The sequence below is a fragment of the Chelonoidis abingdonii genome, chromosome 5 (assembly GCF_003597395.2).
Source record: "Chelonoidis abingdonii isolate Lonesome George chromosome 5, CheloAbing_2.0, whole genome shotgun sequence".
NCBI lineage: Eukaryota > Metazoa > Chordata > Testudines > Testudinidae > Chelonoidis > Chelonoidis abingdonii.
Window position 1 is genome coordinate 33,748,079 of NC_133773.1, and position 14,283 is coordinate 33,762,361.

General features: G+C 40.2%; 1 protein-coding gene across 1 annotated transcript in view; it reads right to left on the reverse strand.

The window, feature by feature from the left end:
- The window catches only part of TET2 (tet methylcytosine dioxygenase 2), a 101,799-nt gene extending 87,812 nt beyond the window's left edge, over positions 1-13,987 (reverse strand). Inside the window, exon 1 of the mRNA XM_032794254.2 lies at positions 13,698-13,987. The gene's annotated coding sequence lies outside the window, so the exon portion shown is untranslated. The remainder of the gene's footprint in view (positions 1-13,697) is intronic.
- Positions 13,988-14,283: the final 296 nt, after the last annotated feature.

The following is a 14,283-nucleotide window of genomic DNA, read 5'->3' on the forward strand; positions in this document are numbered from 1 at the left end:
ACTCTCTTTAACTCTCTCTTCAGCGTACTCCCATTGCAGCCGCGTGAAGCAGAACAGGAGGTTATTTGAAGGGGAAAGTGATTTTTTTGCTTGCATACAGCACACGTGAATGTATGTTACATTTGTTTGTGTCAAGATAGGCCCCCGTCTCAGATGTAAACAAATTAACAGTGCTGAATATTTCATTATATTCCTTGTAAACCTAAGAAATAGTTATTTCTGCTCCCAGAAAGACAATGAAACTTTGAGCTTGCGGGTCCCTGTAATACAGCCCTTTGAAAAAACAAAATACTCCCCCCCACACACACTACCCCAAATCCCCCAGCATTCATGATTTTGAAAGGGTGCGTAACCAGAGTTTCCAGTGCCACAAGTACTCCTGTTCTTTTTGCAAATCAACTTTGGACACACATAACACAGATATCAAGTCTGTAGTATATTGCTGGCTCTGTGATGTTGAAATTAAGACCACAGTTCAGGCGTTTGAGGAAGTAGCCTCTAAATTATTTCTGTTTATCAGCAGAAGTTGCAAGAAGCTATAGATATGACCAGTACAAATAAAAGTCACAAGTCTTTCATTTCCTCTTAACACAAGATTAGAAATTACAGCCACCCAAAGAAAGTTTTTTGGGCCCTAACTATGTACTCTATGTGTTCCAATAAATACCACAGGAAAATGGGGGGGCGGAAATTAGCAGTATCTCTGTCCATCTATAGTGATTCTGTTTCAAGTGCAGCTGTGAATCTCATTTGCTGTTGACCTTTGCTATGAGAACTGAGAATAGGACAAAGAGTTAAACTGTTACTAATCCCTGCTGAGTTTGCACTTCCCAGGACATTTAAGCTTCTGTGGGTGTGAGGGAAAGGAAGAAAAATAAATAAATCACACCCCAAACCAAAACAAGGGGTGGGGGGAGTACAAAAAGTGAATTTTTTCCCCCTGAGTAGTTATATCTTGTTATCTTAATGCAAGGTACTGTAGATAAATGAGTCCTTGAACCATGAACTCCTAAAGAGAGCTGCAAAAAGTCAATACAATTTTAGCTGAGTGACTGGGAATAAGAGTGCTTTGTCTTTTCTGCCTCGGCTACAGGAGGCAATTTAATCCAGTGACACACAGCTATTTAAACCTCCTGTGTGCTATATTCCAATGGCCTGCTAAAATAAACGAAGATGATGGCATTTCTCTCCTAGCAATAATGGGATTGTGGCGCCAAATGTTCGCATCAAATATTAGCGGCTCCAAACTATTTACATTGTGCTGAGGCTCATCACTTCAGCCTGAATAGAAAACGCTCCCCAGTTTACTAATTAGATGGAAATGAGAAAAAGTATCCATTGGTTTTAAAATGTTTTTGAAATCTTGCCAAATAGTAAAATGTTACTGGAATTCCTAGTAGCCTTTGTGGCAAGCAGAAAATAATTTTACTCGCTATCATATGCAAGTTCAACTACTGCTGTCCAGCTCCAGTTCTCTGTCAAGCAAGAAAGCTTCTATTTTTAGTTCACCGCAGACGACCTCATTCTAAGCTCTAGTGCTGAATATCGCTTAATCGTAACACAAGGGAGATTAGAACAGAATTTGTTCATGAAATACCCTGACCAGTCAGCCCCGTAATTTGCAATGGTGGCTATCCGTAATTGGAAACCTGGACTGGAAATATGGATTTTGGGAATCTCAGTGAACACAGCTGACGCTTGAAATATTGCACTCTTCCGACTGTTACATAACAGCCCTGGGAATTCTGGGACCATGTTTGTAAACAGTGCAGCCATGTGCGCGCAACCCACGTGGTGACTCGAGTCTCACTGGATCTGAAAACTCTCAATGAGAAGTAACGGTGTGGAAGAAAGGGAGAGAAAAGTCTAAGTGTGTTTCTCTCAATCCCTTTCCAAAAGGTGTTGACAGCAGAACTGGATTCCTAAATATGACCCCCTCCCAAAAAAAATTCCTTATACTCTAGTGACCATTGCCTTGGACAGCATTTCTAGCACTAGCTGTATGAAACTCAGTCTCTATATGAAAACTGTTTAAATCCTGAAGAAACAAGATCCATTTTTATTTTGCTTTAGAGTACACTTCAAGATTAATTATAATATTCCATAATTCCTGGTACAGCCTCGTGTAAATGCACTGCAAACTGAAGTTTACAGATTAGATTAACCAAGATTTCACAGAGCAGGGATATTCTCAAATAAAAACTAAAGAAAGAGCCAAGTATCAATGTGAAACCATCAGTGGAATGAAGAGAGAGAGAAAAATTTACCCTGTTTGATTCAGGTTTCAGAAATAACAGATGACATTTAAAGGCCATTAGCACTTTTAGGATTATGTTACAGAACCCTCCTCTCACTCCTAACCAGATCTGTGTATGCTACCACCTGCAACAAGGAACATTTTTGACAACAAATGGAACGTGCTCTTTTGATGAGCTCAACTGCTACGTATGACATTTGTGTGAGGGTTCATGAGCTCCAGTTGGCCTTAAAACTGATAAGCCAAGTCATACTGTCATTCACATGGTAGCTTTGAGCAAATTCATGGGAACAGTTTGCAGACTGTGGGAGATCTCATCTTGATGGGAGGATTTAGGGCATTAAAGGTTAATGGGAATGATCAGAGTACCTTGCTCATTGAGCTGATACTATACACCCCGCTCCCATACACTGCAATTAGCTGACACAACATGCTATTTTAAACTCCAATTAGCTCATTGTGAGAGCGTTTTTTTGTTAGAGGTGTGCAGAAGAACTGGTGTTGGCAGTGAAATTGTGATAGTTTCCTTTCCTCTCCCTGGCCCCATCCATTATTCCCATTTCACCTGAAGCTATTTTGCTATCCAAGTAATATTCATCAGCGACCCTTTCCACCAAATGAAAAACGATATTTAAATACAACTTGCGTCATTTTGTTTGAGTGGTGCCAGCTTAAAACTACAGCACTTGTTCACCAAAGAAGGTTGTACTTGTTCATGGACAGAAAAACACTAATAAAAATTTGCCTTGGAAATAAGTGAAAAGCCATTTGTTTCTGCTTCTAGTTTCCATTTCCTAACATTGCTACTTCTGTTATCTCAGTAAGAGCAGCCAGTTATCTGCTAAAGTCTGCTTGGACAGGAAAGAGGGTTAAAGCACTGGGACTCAGGATTCTGTTCCACCTCTGCCACAAACTTCCTGTGTGTACTTGGGTAAGCCACTGAGAGTTTGATCCAAAGATTACTCAAGCGAATAGAAAGACTCTCACTGGCTTTAGTGCCGCTTTGCATCAACACCTTAACATATCTGTACCTTGAGTCCCAACCATTTCCTGTAAATTGTATCCCTTCCTCCCACTTTTTGTCTTTCTTGTCAATTTATAATGTAGCATTTTAAGGCAGAAACTTTCTTTTGTGATGTTGGTTGGGATTTCTAGGCCTCTTGTATTACAAACATCAAGTAATTTTACTTTGTTTTGAAAATTATTCAAGGAAGGGATTGTCTAAGTCTCCCTCTGTAGCAGTGCTTCTGTTGTTGAGTTCTGAAAGCAAGCTACTACTACTGCACCGTCTTACTTTTTGACAATCTACTTTGCTGCATGAAGTGGGACAGGGATTGCCTTATTTTATGCTGGTAAGGCGCTGGGCATAAGGATCCCTGCTCCTTGATTGGAGTCCAAAGTGCTACTAGAATACAAATGATAAATAGTAATTCACTATCCATTCTGCTTATATTTAAGAACATCAAGACTGCCACTACCAAATTAGACCAGTGATCCATCTACTCCAATATCTGGTGTCTGACCCTTTAGTATTCCATAACAGATGCTCCAGAGGAATATTAAAAAAAAAAATCTGAAAAACAATTGCAGCAGGTAGTTACAGACCAACCTGTGCACAGGGAAAGTTTCTTCACAATCCCCGTTAGCTACAGGGTTTATTTTTAAAGGGAAATCATTAACTTGAAATCTAGTCAAAATTTTAAAAAGTATTACAAGTAGTTTCAGCTACTACACCTGCCCCTGAATCCTTCTGCCCATTTTCATGGTTTAACAGCTACATTTCCTCCCTTTTTTAACCAAAAACAAAGTAACATTTTTTCTCCCACCCTGCCCCCATTGCTGAAGAATATAAGAAGTTGACTAAATAATGTCTCAATTCCCCAAACTGCTCTGTGCGCACAGGCCCTTTTGTCCCTGTGGAGCCCCTCTGAGCCAATGGGGTTCTATGTAAGCAGCATGGTTTGCTAGCACAGAGTAATATGCAGGATCACAGCCTGACTATACACAAGAGACAGCAGAACTGCCAAGAGTGCTGAGAAATACAAAAATACACTTTTTCCTCTAATCTCTTTCAGTTACAGTTCTCAGATGGGACTCGTAGCAATTGTAGGCAGAAAAGATTGAGAAAGAAGTACAGGTAAGTTGAAGATGTCCCGTCCCATTATATGGGCATCATTAGGTGCTGTTGATGATTTGGTCTTCTTCCTCATTCCCTTCCCCTCTCCATAATCTTCCTTACTATGACCAAGGTGATATACAAATAAGAAGGGCACAGCTTTGTAACTTTTTACTTTTCAGGATGTATGGTGGCCTGCGAAGAGTTTTATTTTGTTCACTCTCATTGATATTCCTAAAGAGGAGAAATGCAAGTCTCATCTTTCCTATTTTTGGTGGCTGACTTCCTGGATGTCTCAGAGGAAATGCTCGCACACATCAACTTAATGGGCAGAGTGCTGAGCATTTAACAAAGACTTCCTTTCCCCAAAAAGTCTTAGTCATACAAGTTAAATAGGTGTTAAAAAAGGGCCTAGTTTATAACCCCTTTCCCTCTCAGTTACTTAGCTTTCACTTTCTTGACTTTCCATGATGTTGTCATTTCAATAACTCCATTAGCTTTCTTGACAGACAAGATCTGAATTTCTGATGTTTTTAAAAATGGCAAGAAAAACAAAACAAAAACGTAGTTAATTTAAAGAAACATTTTTCAGGTCTTCTTTAATATACTAATAAGGACCAAGGGAAAGGCAAAGTCCAATTTATCTTAATCTTTTACAGGTTGCCTTTCGAGAATGGAAGTGCATTTGCTCTAAATTCTGCATGTATTTTAAAAAACTTACAAGCTGTCATGATGCTGTGACTCTTTTTTGGGGTGTGGCGAGCAGGGGAGCAACTTCTGGTTTTAGTGCAATAACAGAAAATTTTCCTCACAGTAGTCATTGCCACACAAAGGGAAGTAAAGCAATTTTTACACAAGAAGAAATATGCACTCATTCTTTTCTTTTTGCTTACATAACAGCTGAAAGAGCTGTGTGCGCTCTGGCAAGTATAAATATGGGATAACTTCAAAGTATGAGACTTCAAACAAAAATAAAAGGGTACTGAAAGAACACACAGATTAAACAAAGATTAAAAAAAAAAGTAGCAGGCGCAAGAAAAAGGGGTGTGATCCAGGAGTAGTTGCTACCTCCAGTGCTAACTAGAGAAAGAACACCAGTAATAATGGAACTGGATTAGGCCTTAAAGTCAAGGGCAATGCCCTCTAATATCAAGATCGGGCCCAGTATTAACATGGTATACTCTTTTTTGCCTCTCTCTGCACTAGTGGCCCAAGAGGAGGAATAAAAAGGCAATGCAAGCTCAGAAGAACCATTTTTAAACATCTGCTCTCCTCCATAACCTTTACTCCTGACTTTCTTACTTTTCTACTCAGCTGCTGCAAAACTAATCTTGGCTCAAGAAAAACTCCAAAAAGAAAACAAGACAAGCCCCTCTTCACTCATTGTGAAGAGTCTGAATGAAACAGAAGTAGAAGTTGGATGCTATACAGACAACTGCACCAAGGAAACAAAGCGATAGATCAAAAAGAACCCATCAGTATGTAATCGTAAAGCACAACCACTGTAATTAAATTAATGCAAGATGGAAGCAGCATGAAACAAATGAGGACATGTCACTAAATAGCAGCAGAAATGCATATAACATAGCACATGGATTATTATACACAGTCTGTTTTATGACAGCAATATCCAGACACATCTGGATGAAATCTAAATATGCAGAAGGATTCTGCTGAGGTTCAACCATCAATTGCTTTCCTGTCCACAAGAAAATAACCACGTACCCTGGATTCATTTCCCAAAGCATGCGATATACATTGCCGTTCCCCGAGTACTTGCCAGTGGAAAGTGGTTGTAAAGGCTTTAGAATTTTATCAGACAGCAAAAACTAAAACCCTGCTTTAAACTGGAGCTAATGTTTTCAGGATGAAAAATACTTTTTGGCTGAGGTTCCTAAAGGTCTAACAATATGCCTGGTGTAGCCAAAATGCCTCTCTACTCTTCCTTATACCATAACCTATTTGGCAACTTTTTGTCAAATTCACAATGAAGTATGAACTAAATTGTCAGTTGGGGTGCTTCCAACAGATTTATTTTCATCTGCTCTTCCGGTAACCAGCCTGGCAAATCAACAATATGATTACCACCTCCTTTGAAACAGATTGAAGGCATTGTTCTTTTGTTGAGAAAACAGGGAGATGTCTACAGAGCTTCTTATGCTTTATTGAGAACTGAAACTTGCCTTACAGTGGTATTCGCTTTCGCAACAATAACGCCTCTGTATGTGTCAACATGTCTCATTAAGTAATAACTCCTTCCAAAAAAATTGATTTTATTTATAAAGTTGGTATGATTGAGGATTTCATTTTTGTTTGGTAAAGATAGGATTGTTACAGTATTCAGAAGCAATGAGTAATTCCAAATTAAGGAAGAAAATATAAGTTACTGTGGGATCCTTGTATTGTTAAAAGCAGCTTGTGGTGAAAGCTTTTGGTGATGGAATTTTCAAAGAAGAGGGGGAAAAAAAGTAGCCTCATATCAAACATCTTTACAACATTTATTTAATCCCTCCTGACAGGGCCGGCTTTAGGAAGTGTGGGGCCCAATTCAAACAGTTTCGACGGGGCCCCGCCAAGGATGACTTAAAAAAAACAAAACAAAAAAAAAATGTGGGGCTTGTACTCACCTTGGCAGCACTTCGGCGGCAGGTGCTGCACTCACTCCAGGTCTTCGGTGGCACTGAAGGACCCACCGCCAAAGGGCCACCAAAGACCCAGAGCGAGCGAAGTACCCGCCGAAGTGCTGCCGAAGACCTGGGGCACTGCCGGGTGAGTAAAAATTAAAAAGGCGCCTCTAGCCAGGAAAGGGATTCTCAATGGGCGCGGGGCCCTCTTCGGCGCAGGACCCGATTCAGGGGAATTGGTGGAATAGGCCTAAAGCCAGCCCTACCTCCTGAATCTAAATATCAGTCAATCCCAAGCAAGTGTGCTTGCAGAGCATGAAAGCAATCAGGACAAGGGGGGAAAAAAAACATTATTTGACAAAGTCGCTAACGTAACAAAAATGCAGAAGGTTCAACCAAAACCAACCTATTGCATCCCCCTTCTGCCCCCACAGATCCCAAAATTCACAATCATTTCCCTGTGAGAAGCAAGGACGTTCCCTCTGGTCCGTACTCACTAACTATGCCATGGCAGTTACTAGGAATTTTGGGATAGCGTTTGTAAACACTAAAACCACGTGGATACAACCACATGGAGAGTCATCATCCTGACCTTAAACATGTACCCACCTGGTATACCATGGCATCAGTATTATTATATCGAAGCTAAATCAGTATCCATTATTCTACTTATAGTGTCTCATGCCAAAACATTTGGAAGACAGACAGAACTCTTGAGTGCTTAAGCATTATAAGGGAACAAGTCATTTTAATCTTAAGAACCAAAATGTAATAGTACGTGTAATGTGTTTCATGTGCACAGTAAAGAATACATAGGCAATGTTGAGATAGTTATCCTTTTCTTACATGCCAATGAAAAATTCATGTTTAAACTTGAGGCGTCCTCTAGGATGTTTCTCTGGTGAAGCACAAGTTTTCAAGGTCTCACGCTGGTTTCTAAAATGGTGTAAGCTTAGTAGTGGTATTGTACAAGAAAGATACTTTTTCCTACAATTAGATTACATCAACTTAGTTGTTTGAAAAACTTTAAGATGGCTGACCTGTATGTGTGGAAAACTGTCTTGTTGAGCACCTTATTAAAGTCCACTTTGTAAAGTTATCTAACACACTCACCACCTCACTTCTTATTTTACCTCACACAAGAGCACAGAATACACTTCCCATGCACAGTAGACTTTTTTGTAAACTCATCCTTCATAGCTCACTTTTTAGCTAGGCACCTCTGAGGCACCCACCCAAAACCGAAGTGCCTTAATATGCAAAATTATGCTTTTGATAGTAAAAATCCAGAAAGATTTTCCAGTAAGTGGAGGTGTAAGACACTGCAGTGGAGAACTGGGAAAGCATTAATTTATATCTCATCTCTTTGCTCTTCAACAAGGTCTACGAAATAAGTACACCATCCATGCATTACATTTCTATAGTATCTGTACATGGAGGTGCCCTCTTAAAGCACACACTAATACACTTCTGAAAATGCTGAAATACCATTTAAGGTGCTTAAATTTAATTTCCAGCTAAACCTGAGCATATGACAGGCCTGTTACGTTGCACATGGGGCAATGGAAATGAAATGATTTTTCTTTATATTTAAGATCAAACTGAAGGCCCAATCCTGCAAACCATTACTTGTGTCTGGACTTTGCTGGGACTTGCATGAGTAAAAACTATCGCATTACAGAAGGCCTCATCATGGTGGCCATTCCACACACTGCTACAACATAGCATCTGAATTTTTAACTCCGAATTTACATCCCCGCAGAACACTTTTCAAAAAAGGTCCTGAAGTCTATTTGGATTGATAAGTTTTTGGAAAATGCATGGAAAGAAGTATGTGCCAGATTTTTGAAAGGAACAAATCTAGATGTTGCCTCAGAACACCCAAGTCTGTGTTAAAGAACTGCATGTTAAAGGGAGCTTTAAAGCATCACACGTAAGTGCATTTTAAGGGTTTAAAGTTTAAAATTCTTCATTATAAGTGATTAGTTGGACTTTCTTCTTCTTTTAAATCAGTGCAGTTTTTAAAATGTGAGCCAAACATCTCTTCTCTTTCACCTCTAAAAACTCAGTTCAGGTCATTTGGAAGGTCTTGAAACAAATCAAAACTTTAAGAAACTTATTTCCTCTGCCCTCTTTCACTTGCCTATCCTCACACCACAAGACACATGTTCAATCTTTTGAAACTGAACAACTCTTTATTTCTAGTCAGGGGTCATTGATTACCCTTGGAATTAGCCCAGTTGATATTTCAGATGTCTGTATCCATTGAGCAATTCCCTGGGACTATGGTAATTGACTCTACGCGGTCATCTTTCTGATATCCAATCTCTTACCCCATCTCTACCCATACGGGCCACTGAGAAGACCATTACTCGTGGTACTTTCTAGTTTTAGTTCTTTGTGTCTGCAGTATACTAGGTAAATATGCACTCACTGATAATCTGAAAAATATACTAAATCAAGCAATGATGGTTTGTTCAGTTCTCACCAAATTCATTCAGTGTATAAAAGGACATTTCTTCCAGAAACAAGTTAAATGGATAGGTGGGTATTTGCTGTAATGTACTGTACAGGATCAGAATAATGCTGAAAATGATTGATACACATAATTCCTATTTGGCTTCCAGCCATGATGCAGTCAGATGCTTTATCTCTGGTTCAGACTATAGTCTTATTTCCCCTCCCCTTTTGAATCATAGTACATCCCATTCCATTTCAGAATCAGCAGATCAAGCACACAGCCTTTCTAAATGATGTCACAACACTGATTGCTGGCAGAGTGCCTTAACAATAAATTGGAGAGCTAGACTACGTAAATACTGTATATTATTTGGCGAAATTGCTTGTGGTTGTGTTCTGCAGCAGTTTCCAAGATAACCACCAACTTTACTTGAAACTTGGCAACTTTATTCAACCACTTTAGGGTTCCAATTGTAAAGCTGGCTTGCAAGAAGTTTCGCTGCTGGCTTTGCTGCTACTACCACACTTAATGCTACTGTGTGGCAGTCAAATGATAGCGGAAGAGGGTTAGTTTGATAAGCCAGAATTTGAGCTCATCCAAAGTTTCAGCTTGAAAAATACATGCGTTAATAAGAGATCCTCTTTGCTTTTGTAAAAACAAATATACCACTTAGCATTTAACTGAACAAATTATTTAAAGTGACTATTTAGACACTCTAATGGAAAACCACTCTACTGCCATTTAAACAAAAATAATTTAGAAAAAAATCGAACATGAAACATTCCTCATAGCTCCCAGAACATTTTGGTAACTTTAGCACTACCAGTAAAACATCCACTGAAAATCTGAGCACATTTATTTTGAAACATGCTTTGTTTTTAGGACCATGTAGATGTCACTAATATTTGTAAATGATCAGGTAGGGGGATAAGTCCCAGGAGTGCAAGAAGCTGTAGTATGTCTTACAGCAACTGCTCAGATTAAGGGAAAATGGCCCCTTCCAGTTGTGACAGCTGAAAATTCCAGCTCTGTGGGTAGGAGAGTAATTCTGAAAGTGCCCGGAGTTGTCACACTGAAACCACACTTTTATGGCCACCTATTTCTGTTACTTAATGCAGTACCAGTGACAACGAGAGCTCTTGGAAATCTGTCCGTCATAACAATGCCTCAGAAGGCACACTTTCCTTGCTCTTTAAACAATGTTGACATGCCAAAGTCTAGGACCATGCGGACTATATCTTGGCTCTTGGCCAGGAACCAATACAATGCCAAAGTCCTAGTTCAAAAGTCTTACTACTAACAACAATTTGGCAGATTTATGAATCTAAGTAAGAAAATGCCTCCCTTCCCTTCCACGCCTTCTTGCCAATATTTATTAATGATTAGTTCAGTATGTGAAAGGTTCTAAAAGGAGTAACACAACTAATCTCAGAGGTCCTTGGAACCACTGAGATAATTCTGAGGAACTCTTCTCCAAACAAAATTGTTTTTCACTGAAAGATTGTTCACATGCAATGAAGAACAAGAAAATAAAGAACTAATTCAATGAACCAATCACTGAATTTACCCCAGGCCAGCTGCTGGATTTAAACTTTTGCATGGACTTCTCTGACAGGGTTTCTTTGGTACTACATTATATTTCCTGAGCAACTAAGGAAGAGAGTCAATGTATTGCCTATTGGAGAACTATTTGGCTCCAAACTGTTATTTTCCTGTAGAACAAGTAAAAGATAACAGTGCTAACAACAGCATAAACTATATGATACACTTAAATAGTTTCAGTATGTAGCTGTTGCACATTATTATAATGGACTACACAGAATAACGGGAGAAGTTTTATTTGCTTGACGGAGTAGGAATAAATCCAACTGTCTCAACTAAGATTTCAGAAGACTCTATGGATATTAATGTTTAAATTTGTGCAATCCTTTGAAAATTAGATACTTTAGTAACACAGAAGTGAAGGGAAATAATCCACAATGGTAGAAAGCTTTCAAGACGAGAAGAGAGCACATTAAAATGTTACAGGTCTGAGCAAGGAAGAGCTGAAAGGAAGTGTTTCTTTATGACATTAGATGGGTTATACACGCAACATGATTTACAAATAGTAATGTCTAAATAACAAAATGGGTTGTAACTTCTGATAGGTGCTATTTAAGATGAGCAAATACCAATTAAAAAAAATAAAATAGTCATTGTAAGAAGCCATAAGGACTGGCCAATGAACTGTGCTTATCTTCTGGAGACATGAGTAAAGTGTCCCTCTAATCTGCAAACGCAGCTCATGTGATGGACACTCACTGTTTAAAGCAAATTTGCCTAACTCCTCAAAGATAAGTAGAAGAATGATTTACAAGTGAAATGTTCAACAAATAATTTTTTGGGGTGTAATTTAAAAGGGTTGTGTATGCTTTGTGGTGTGGGTTTCTTCACCTTTTGATCATCTACATCACCTTCTAACTGAAACTTATTCATGACTCTGGACTGTTAACACCTCTCCGTTGAATTTCTTTTACAAACATGCCCTATTTTGCAATTCACAGCCTCCAATACAAGTGCCATCATGGAATACACATGCAAATACACAAATGAATATACATGTTATCCCTTCCACTGCAGTAAGTCAACCTGCCATTATAATGCAAATATAATGGCCTCATTATCCAGTAAATAACACCCACTCACCTGCTTTTACTGAGGCTAATAACTCCTCATCTCTGAAATTCCTACATTTCTGGTTTTAAGACAAATTATACAACCACACTGCAATTCACTGTTCCTTTTCTCAGTTGCTTATCATGTAGTTCTATCACAGTGTTCATTTGCATACTCTCCATCGTGGAAAAAAATCTCATAATGAGACCTTTGGTTGAAACATTTCAGTGGAAGCCTACTATACCACATCACTTTTCTCCCCCACTTCACACTTTGAAAAGGAAAACAGCTAAGCAGAACAAGGACTAGCTGAATTTCCAAGAATCAAAGAGCACGCAAAAAAGCCTCCTTTTCACCCAGGGTATGAAAATGACTGCAAAGGCTGGAGGAATAGTTTAATGCTAATAAAAACACAAAATCAAGACACAGTGATGTCAGGTTTGAAAATCATGTTTTGGATTTTTTTCCAGTCAGACTGCAGGTACATGCCTTACTTGGCTAAAGGCATTTTAAAACTAATATGCATTATAAAGCATTTTTTTAGTCACATTGTGTAAGTCACCTAGATCACAGGATTTAACAAGGATGACAAAGATCATAAAGAAAAAGGAAGGCCTTGCTACAAATCTCTTCTCCATTTCTTTCTTTCTCCCCTAGGATTGAGGTTTTTTTTTCCTTAAGTGCCCCTGACCTTGTAGTCCTTAAACTCCACAATCCTTCCCCCCTCTTCTCCCCCTTTGACTGCGCCTGCCTTTGTGTCTGTCTGTCACTCACCAGCAAACCAAATGAAAGCTGATTCATGAGAAGCACAAAGCCAGAAAACAGACTTTCCACGTACAAATTCTCTCACAGATATTCCCCCAAACCAGCCCGAACGCCCAGGCTGTAGGCACCGGATCTGTCTTTATCAGAAAGGAAGAGTTTTCTTTTTGTCCAAAGAAACTATTCCTCTCCTGCTCCTCCCGTTCTCCCCCATAGCACTAGACACCCCTTTTGCATCAAATAAAACAACAATACATGAAAGCTAGATGCAGAAAATCCCACCGGCTATCACATTCAATCAGAAAAAGCCTCCTGAAGTGGAAAAAGAAAACAGGAATCCACCGCAGTTTTAAAACACCTCCCGGGGCTCTTTAAAGAACACAATAAAATGCGGTGACAGACTCGGCGCAGGAACAGAAGGAAACCCACTGAAACGGAGGAAAGTGGGGCAACAACAGCAACAACTGATACTAAGAATCATGAAGTCTTTAAAGAAAAAAAAGAAATGATGAACACTCTTCCCTGCATTACAAAACTAAATACACCAGCCAGCCCGAGGTGCTGAGAGGAGCTGAAAAGCAAAGTTTGGGGTGAGAGCAGCAGCCCAGCCCAGCGGAGGAAAGCTACCAGCTCACTAGTTTTTAAACATTTTTAAAACTATATTTGTCAGCCATGTTGGAGAAGCTTCAGAAAAAATTCGTTCCCCTCTTTCTACTTGTAGATCAGGCAGCGGAGCCCGGCATCCCAGCCCCCGGCAGCACGCTAGCCAAGCCCCGCTGAAGGAAAGGGAGAGTTTCGTGGCATTAAGATAACCGCTCTGACCTCTTTATGTCCCTCAGCCTTGCAGCAATCCAGCAAATGCAGCCTGCTCCCCTTGCTAACAAATCCTAAAGGGCAGCCATCTTGCTTCCTTCTGCTCCTTTACGAAAGCAACCCGAGCCTCCACATCAATATTCATAAGGCCCCTTTGACGTCTGTTCTCATCACTTGGTGAAGCCCCAGTGTTGCTGTTCTCCAGCTCCCAGCAGCGGGCGTGACTCGCATGTGAACTGGCTCCACCGCGCCGTGGGTGCTGCTGCGGCACCACACCTCCTGGCTCGCTCGGGCGCTCCAACTCCCTCCCCAGGCTCGCCACACAAAGCCTGGCAATGTTTGGGGGCTGTACAATGGACGGGCAGGACAGGACAGGGCTGCCCTGAAGCTGTGGAGTGGAGTCCGAAAAGAGAAGGGCCTGGATGGTTCGGAGTGTGTGTGTCACTTCTTTTTGTTGTTGATTCCCCTGTTCGTTGACAGGCCCTTTGCAACCCAGTGCAGCCAGGGGAGCTGGCACGCTTGCCCTCCCCCCACGCCTTATTTGGCACCGCTATGACTCCCCCTCGCCGTTGGCACCCTCCTCCCCGGCCTGCAG